Source organism: Dermacentor albipictus, unplaced genomic scaffold (genome assembly GCF_038994185.2).
Source record: "Dermacentor albipictus isolate Rhodes 1998 colony unplaced genomic scaffold, USDA_Dalb.pri_finalv2 scaffold_18, whole genome shotgun sequence".
Taxonomy (NCBI): Eukaryota; Metazoa; Arthropoda; class Arachnida; order Ixodida; family Ixodidae; genus Dermacentor; species Dermacentor albipictus.
Genome location: NW_027225572.1, coordinates 4,295,926 through 4,304,610, shown reverse-complemented (window position 1 = coordinate 4,304,610; position 8,685 = coordinate 4,295,926). Strand labels below are relative to the sequence as shown.

Genomic DNA, 8,685 nt, shown 5'->3' with positions numbered 1-8,685 from the left:
AGAAGATACACCTTTGATGCCGCCTCAAGTAGTGTCAAAGAGTTGTCATAGCAGCTACATCACCCCAAACAGAAAAATAACACAATACCGACTTGCTCCAGAGATAGCGCTTCGCTTTCTATAATATACACGAACGTGCGCAGTTTCCTCCCAAAGCGTGAATTGGTGTCGAACATAGTTTCATCTACCGGTAGCAACATACTATTACTAACTGAGACATGGCTGAGCAGCGCCGTTGCTGATAGCGAAGTTCTAGCCCACCTGCCCGGTTTCTGCCTCTATCGGAACGACCGCGCAGGAACCCGTGGTGGTGGTGTGCTAGTCGCTGTTCGTGAGCAGTTGCCATGCTCGCTAATTTACGTTACATCAGATCTCGAGATGTTATGGGTCATAATGCATACCTATCCAAAAAAAAGTGCTACTTGGTATCTGCTACAGACCGCCCAGTGCTACTTCTGACTTCTGCCATCAACTTAACAACGTCATAAGCGAACTGGTAACCACCCACCGAAACGCGCAAATCCTGCTCTTCGGTGACTTTAACTTCCCACAAATAGACTGGCGTACCATACCATCATTCTCGGTATGCGGACACACAGAGGCCAAAAATTTTGTCGATTTCTGCCTCAACTTTAATCTTTCCCAGCTAGTAACTGAACCAATTCGGATTTCGCAGCAAACTGCTAACGTCCTCGATCTCATACTAACCGACCACCCTGACAGCCTTTCATCCATTTCTTATTTACCTGAGATCAGTGATCACAAAGTCATCCATGCCACTTTTTCGTTCAATTTGTTGACATGGGATACCTGTAAGAAAACAATATGTCTATACGACAAAGGAAATTATGGAGCTATAACTGAAGCTATGAATACATTCTTCCCTATATTCGAATCAACTTTTCAAGACCATTCCGCTAACAGCAATTGGACGCGCTTCAAAAACAAACTAAGTGATCTTGCACATAAATTCATTCCTAAAGTCACCTTTCGTTCTTGTCAGCAAAAACCATGGTTCACAAAGGCCTTAAAACGCCTAGAAAACAAAAAGAAGCGTCTGTATCGCGCCGCCAAACAGAGAGGACGTCCATGCGCATGGGATAAATATTATGAAGCCGAACAGGGCTACGTCGACGCACTGCGTCACGCTAAACACTCATTTTATCACAGTGATCTACCAAACTATTAATCAATAACCCGAGGCTATTTTGGAGAGTTATAAACGATAGCGAAACGCGCACTATTAAGATAACTAACGAATCGAACGAAATTATTAATGATTCCGATTGCGCCGAAGTGTTCAATTCGGCCTTTGCTTCTGTGTTCACTAACGAATCTAATGCGCCTCCCATTTCATCATCGCTTAGTATGAACTCGTCAATGCCAGCCATTGCTTTCAATGCAGACGGTATTTATGCGTTCATTGACAAAATCAAGTGTTCATCATCTTCCGGCATAGACGAGATTAACCCAAAAATTTTAAAAAACACGAAGCTTATTTCTGCAGCCTATTTGTCCTTGATATTTGCCCAGTCTCTTTCTTCAGGTTTCATTCCAGATGACTGGAAAATTGGGAAGGTCGTTCCAGTTCACAAATCAGGTAACAGAAACTCGCCTCTTAACTACCGCCCCATCTCCCTAACAAGCGTCCCCTGCAAAATCATGGAACATGTCATCTACTCTCTTATCATGAATTTTCTTGTCTTGAATCACTTTTTCCATCCCGCCCAGCACGGATTCCGCAAAGGTTTCTCCTGTGAAACACAGCTGGCCATTTTCCTGCACGATGTTCACACTAACCTTGACAGTAACATACAGACTGACGCAATTTTTTTGGATTTCTCTAAGGCCTTCGATAAAGTTCCTCATCAACGTCTAATATTGAAACATACAAGACTTAATTTGCATCCTGATGTTTTGAATTGGATCATTGAATTTCTTAGCAACCGCTCCCAATCTGTCATTATAAATAATCACCTATCTAACCCTGTGCCAGCAACATCAGGCGTCCCTCAAGGATCGGTTCTTGGCCCCCTATTATTTTTAATATATATTAATGACTTACCTTCACATGTGTCCTGTAATATCCGAATGTTCGTCGATGATTGTGTCATTTATCGAACTGTACGTAACACCAGCAATCAAACAGCCCTGCAGAAAAGACCTCACCAGCATACTAACATGGTGTGACGATTGGTTAATGAAACTTAATGTACAAAAATGTAAAGTTATGTCTTTCACTCGTAGCAGTAATCCCCTGGTATTTCCCTACCAAATTAGAAGCATGCCTCTCGAACTAGCAGAGTCCTATAAATATCTAGGTGTCACTGTATGCAATGATCTATCCTGGCATAAACATATTTCTAATATCATATCATCTGCTAATAAAACACTAGGTTTTTTAAAATGTAAGCTCCGCCAGGCACCTCAAAAAGTAAAATTGCTTGCCTACAAGTCCCTTGTTCGGGCAAAACTTGAATATGCATCTGCCATCTGGAGCCCGCACCAAACATATCTTATCACCTCACTTGAATCTGTTCAGAACCGCGCTACTAGGTTCATTCACTCACAATATTCATATGATGTCAGTATTTCCGCACTTAAAACACAATCCGGACTAACTTTACTATCTAATCGCCAACGCATTGCTAGTCTTGAGTTCTATCACAAGTTCTTTTTCAGCACCCTTCATCATGCGCCATACATCGTTCCTGCGGCATGCATCTCTCACCGCACCAGTCATCCGCAGCAAGTCGCACGGCCACGTGCCCGAACCACTCATTTTTCCGCCTCGTTCATTCCTCGAGCAGCTAAAGACTGGAACGGCCTTCCTGCTGACATTGTTAGCATCACTTGCCTGTCTTCATTCCTACAGCGTGTGATTGATCACTTTGAATATAACTTATGAAGTGTACCAAATGTGGAACTTATGTTAAACCCACCCCTTATGTAATACCCCCTCCGGGGGTCTCTAAGGACAATGAACTGAAGTGAACTTAACTGAAAACATGCAACTTTTATCTGAATAAATGTAGTGCATGTTGCACAAAATTAGATGTGAGGTGTTATTGTTGACACATATATATATCTGTGAGCCTCATAAACTAATGTCAAAAGAACGAGAGTAATATACCCATGAAATGAACTCTTGGTAGGATGGCAGGACCATTCTCTTGCAGAGTTAAATAACAACCATGCAGCAGTATCATGATATCAAGCTGAACAATAATTCACTCGAAGAATAGGCTTCTTCATGCAACATTGCACTGATAGTCTTGAAATACAATACCCATTGCTAACAGAAGGCCTTCCAAATTATGCATGACAGGAGGGCATATTTTAGGAAGCAAGAATGAAAACGGAGCCGGTTAACTATGAAAGTTGTGAATGCAACTCTGCAAAAGTTAGGAAGATGTACCAAACGGAATAGTTTAAAAGTAAGTGGTTTAGAGACAAAAGGCCGTTTTATTCCATGCCAGAAAAGCAAGCAGAGGTTGAAATGCTTTCCACATACATACCTTCAAGGTGCATGTGCAGGGTCTGTCCTGAGAGTAATGTCAGTAAGGCAATTAAAAATCACTTATTGAATTTGTTGTTACAAAAAGTTTTAAAATCTGCAAAATACTCTCCTTTTGCGTCAATACATCGGCTCCAGCGAGACTTCCAGCTCTCGAATGCGTTGTGGTAGTCCTCCTGCGGAATGGCCTTCAATGCTGTGGTGCTAGCTGCTTTAATCACGTCCGCTGTCCCAAAATGATTGCCTTTCAGGGGTGTTTTGAGGCATGGAAACAGAAAAAAGTCGGGGGGGGGGGGGGGGAGCCAAGCCCAGGCTGTACGGGGGCTGGGGGATCGTTGGCCCCACTGCATTAACCAGGTAGTCGGTGACGATGAAGGCACTGTGGGCCAGCACATTATCGTGGTGCAACTTCCAGTTGTGTGCAATGTCCGGCCGGATATGTTGAACCCTGCGTTTCAGTCTTTCGAGGACATCCACATAAAATTTGGAGTTCACAGTGGTTCCAGGTTCTTCAAACTCATGATGAACCAGTCCATGGATGTCAAAAAAAAAAAACAGTGAGCATGATCCTGATATTTGATTTGCTCATCCTGGCTTTCTTCTGGGGAGGGGACGCGTGCGTGTGTGCCACTCAGATGATTGCCTTTTGGTCTCCAGGTCATATTCAAATACCCAAGTCTCGTCTTCTGTAATGACGTTGTCCAAAAATTTTCGCTCACATTTGCACATGTTGAGATTTTCTTGGCATGTTTCAACGCGGCGTGACTTTTCGTTGTCAGTGAGCACTTTTGGAACCATTTTTATGCACGCCTTCCGCATGCCGATATCGTTTGTAACAGTTTCATGAACTTGAGTTTTCGAAACGTTTAACATGTCGGCCATTAAACGAACACTTAATCGTTGGTCTGAGTTCAACAGTTCCCTCGCTCGTGTCACATTGTCAGTCGTAGTGGTCGTGGATGGCCATCCGGCGCAGTCCTTGTCGTCGCCCTCTTCCCGGCCTTCCAAAAGGCCTTGTGCCACCGAAACACTTGCCGATCTGACCAGGCATGTTCTTTATAAGCAGTCTTGAGCGTAGTAACAGTTTCCGCAGCGGTATTGCCAAGTTTCACACAAAACTTCATCGCAAATCTTTGTTCTAATGAGCGCTGCATTTTCACTTGCACAAGAATAAAAAACAGCTCTCACGGACGGGCCCGTCCGACACTATCCGATGTTCAGAGCACACTGACTGACGGACCGCTGCTTAGCTCTATTCCGTCACTACTAGTTTCAACCAGTTAGACCGCTCTGACATACAGTCACATCACAATAAATTTACTGACATTACTTTCAGGACAGACCCTGTATGTGGTGATAGACAAGCTTTTTAGATATAAATGTTGGGAATCTGGATGGAGGTGAGGGACATGTACAATAAAAAGAAGATGTATACGGTCAAAAATTAATTCTTTTAGTCAGAAATTGGTCAGTGGTATTGATCAGTGAGAAATGTGCGGAATATAACCAACCCTTATATATAGCTTTCATTGATTACGAGAAAGCGTTTGATTCTGTCGATACCTCAGCAGTCATGGAGGCATTACGGAATCAGGGTGTAGACGAGCCGTATGTAAAAATACTGAAAGATATCTATAGCGGCTCCACAGCCACCGTAGTCCTCCATAAAGAAAGCAACAAAATCCCAATAAAGAAAGGCGTTAGACAGGGAGATACGATCTCTCCAATGCTATTCACAGCGTGTTTACAGGAGGTATTCAGAGACCTGGATTGGGAAGAATTGGGGATAAAAGTTAATGGAGAATACCTTAGTAACTTGCGATTCGCTGATGATATTGCCTTGCTTAGTAACTCAGGGGACCAATTGCAATGCATGCTCACAGACCTGGAGAGGCAAAGCAGATGAGTGGTTTTAAAAATTGATCTGCAGGAAACTAAAGTAATGTTTAACGGTCTCGGAAGAGAGGAGCAATTTACAATAGGCAGCGAGGCACTGGAAGTAGTAAGGGAATACATCTACTTAGGGCAGGTAGTGACGGCAGATCCGGATCATGAGACAGAAATAATCAGAAGAATAAGAATGGGCTGGGGTGCGTTTGGCAGGCATTCTCAGACCATGAACAGCAGGTTGCCATTATCCCTCAAGAGGAAAGTGTATAATAGCTGCGTCTTACCAGTACTCACCTACGGGGCAGAAACCTGGAGGCTTACGAAAAGGGTTCTACTCAAATTGAGGACGACGCAACGAGCTATGGAAAGAAGAATGATAGGTGTAACGTTAAGGGATAAGAAAAGGGCAGAGTGGGTTAGGGAACAAACGCGAGTTAATGACATCTTAGTTGAAATCAAGAAAAAGAAATGGGCATGGGCAGGACATGTAATGAGGAGGGAAGATAACGGATGGTCATTAAGGGTTACGGGCTGGATTCCAAGGGAAGGGAAGCGTAGCAGGGGGCGGCAGAAAGTTAGGTGGGCGGATGAGATTAAGAAGTTTGCAGGGACAGCATGGCCACAATTAGTACATGACCGGGGTTGTTGGAGAAGTATGGGAGAGGCCTTTGCCCTGCAGTGGGCGTAACCAGGTTGATGATGATGATGTTGATGGTCAGTGGTGTCTGGCTTCTCTTGTTCCCTGGCCCTGGATGGTGAATACAAAGTTACACACGCATATATATATATATATATATATATATATATATATATATATATATATATATATATATATATATATATATATATATATATATATATATATATACATATATACAGTCATATAATGAGAAGCCAACAAACACTGACACCAAGTACAACATAGGGGAAATTGCATGTGCTTAATAAATGAAATAAAGTAATGATTAATTAATGGAAATTAAAGTGGATGAAAAAACAACTTGCCGCAGGTGGGAACCGAACCCACAACCTTCGCATGTCGCGTGCGATGCTCTACCAATTGAGCTACCGCGGCGGCGTTTCCCCATCCACTGTCTTGGGTATTTATTTGTACTAGTAGAACCCTGGGAGTGTTAGCCAGCGCCCCCACTCACAGACCATGGCGGCGGACGTGGAACGTCTTTTTTGCCGCAGGCGTCACGAGAACGTGATCTTTTCGGGTGAAGGCAACTGGTCAATAAACCCACATATGCTACCTGAAGGCATCAATGTTGCCGGATTCGAGACCCTCGTTAAGTAATAGACGAGAAGAAAGGGGGTTAACCGAGGGACCCGATATTTATTAGTCTTATAATGAGAAGCCAACAAACACTGACACCAAGTACAACATAGGGGAAATTACATGTGCTTAATAAATTAAATAAAGTAATGATTAATTAATGGAAATTAAAGTGGATGAAAAAACAACTTGCCGCAGGTGGGAACCGAACCCACAACCTTCGCATGTCGCGTGCGATGCTCTACCAATTGAGCTACCGCGGCGGCGTTTCCCCATCCACTTTCTTGGGTATTTATTTGTACTAGTAGAACCCTGGGAGTGTTAGCCAGCGCCCCCACTCACAGACCATGGCGGCGGACGTGGAACGTCTATTTTGCCGCAGGCGTCACGAGAACGTGATCTTTTCGGGTGAAGGCAACTGGTCAATAAACCCACATATGCTACCTGAAGGCATCAATGTTGCCGGATTCGAGACCCTCGTTGCCTTCACCCGAAAAGATCACGTTCTCGTGACGCCTGCGGCAAAAAAGACGTTCCACGTCCGTCGCCATGGTCTATGAGTGGGGGCGCTGGCTAACACTCCCAGGGTTCTACTAGTACAAATAAATACCCAAGAAAGTGGATGGGGAAACGCCGCCGCGGTAGCTCAATTGGTAGAGCATCGCACGTGACATGCGAAGGTTGTGGGTTCGGTTTCCACCTGCGGCAAGTTGTTTTTTCATCCACTTTAATTTCCATTAACTAATCATTACTTTATTTCATTTATTAAGCACATGCAATTTCCCCGATGTTGTACTTGGTGTCAGTGTTTGTTGGCTTCTCATTATATGACTAATAAATATCGGATCGCTCGCTTAACCCCCTTTCTTCTCGTCTATATATATATATATATATATTGTTACAAGCACGGGGAAAAGGGTATTTATTTAGGCGTGCGAGAGCAGGAACGGCAGGCTACGAACAACAGGAATGGCCGCTGCACAGTGTTCGTTCTTCTCTTCTTTTTCCTTCATGATCCCCGCGTTCCGTTTACGCGCTTGGACGTAACATATACCTCCCCTCGCAGACAAAGCCCACTGGGCGTGTCAACTAGCTTGTTGTGGCGTGCATGATTTCAACCGTGCGACATGCGCGACTTGTGTCCTAGCAGAACGTCTACCAGTGTTCGTGAGGCGCGCGGGAGTATAGTTCACTGCACTGACTTTGTCAATGACAATATACGGTCCATCGTAGTTTGCCAAAAGCTTTTGGCACAAACTGCGCTTCCTTGTGGGAGTCCAAAGCCAAACGAGATCACCAGGGTGATACGTAAGAGGCCGATGTCGTGCGTCGTAGCGGGCTTTGGAGTTTTCTTGTGATGCTAAAGTCCGCAGACGCGCAAGTCTCCGAGCCTCTTCAGCGAGGCATAGCGTATCGGCGACCGTAGGATTGTTGTGGTGGTAAAAAGGGAGGACAGTGTCGAGCGTATACCGGGGCGGCCGAGCATATAGAAGGAAGAAGGGGCTGTAGCCGGTTGTCTGGTGCTTGGCGGTGTTATAGGAGTAAGTAATAAACGGTAGAACTTCATCCCAATTCTTGTGATCGGACGCAACATACATGGAAAGCATATTGGTGATTTTTCGATTAGTGCGCTCAGTGAAGCCGTTCGTTTGTGGATGATACGGCGTCGAGTGCCTAAGGTGCGAGTTACATAAACGCACAAGCTCTTCCACGATATGGGCCGTAAATTGACGTCCCCGGTCGCTTATGATAACACCAGGCGGTCCATGTCGCAGAACAATAGCGTGAAGTAAGAAGAGCGACACTTCGGTGGCAGTGGCTGATGGTATAGCCGCCGTCTCGCAATAGCGTGTGAAATAGTCGGCGCAGACAATTATCCAGCGGTTTCCTTTAGATGACTTTGGAAAAGGGCCTAACAGATCAATTCCAACTTGCGCAAGGGTGAGCTGGGAGGCGGCACAGGTGGAAGGAGACCAGATGGGGCAGTGGTTGGGCGTTT

The 8,685-nt window shown here is 44.6% G+C and overlaps 1 non-coding gene across 1 annotated transcript; it reads left to right on the top strand.

Annotated features, from left to right (window-relative positions):
• Positions 1-7,321: 7,321 nt before the first annotated feature.
• TRNAS-UGA (transfer RNA serine (anticodon UGA)) lies at positions 7,322-7,394 on the top strand. The gene has a single exon. It is a non-coding gene; the product is annotated as a tRNA-Ser (tRNA).
• Positions 7,395-8,685: the final 1,291 nt, after the last annotated feature.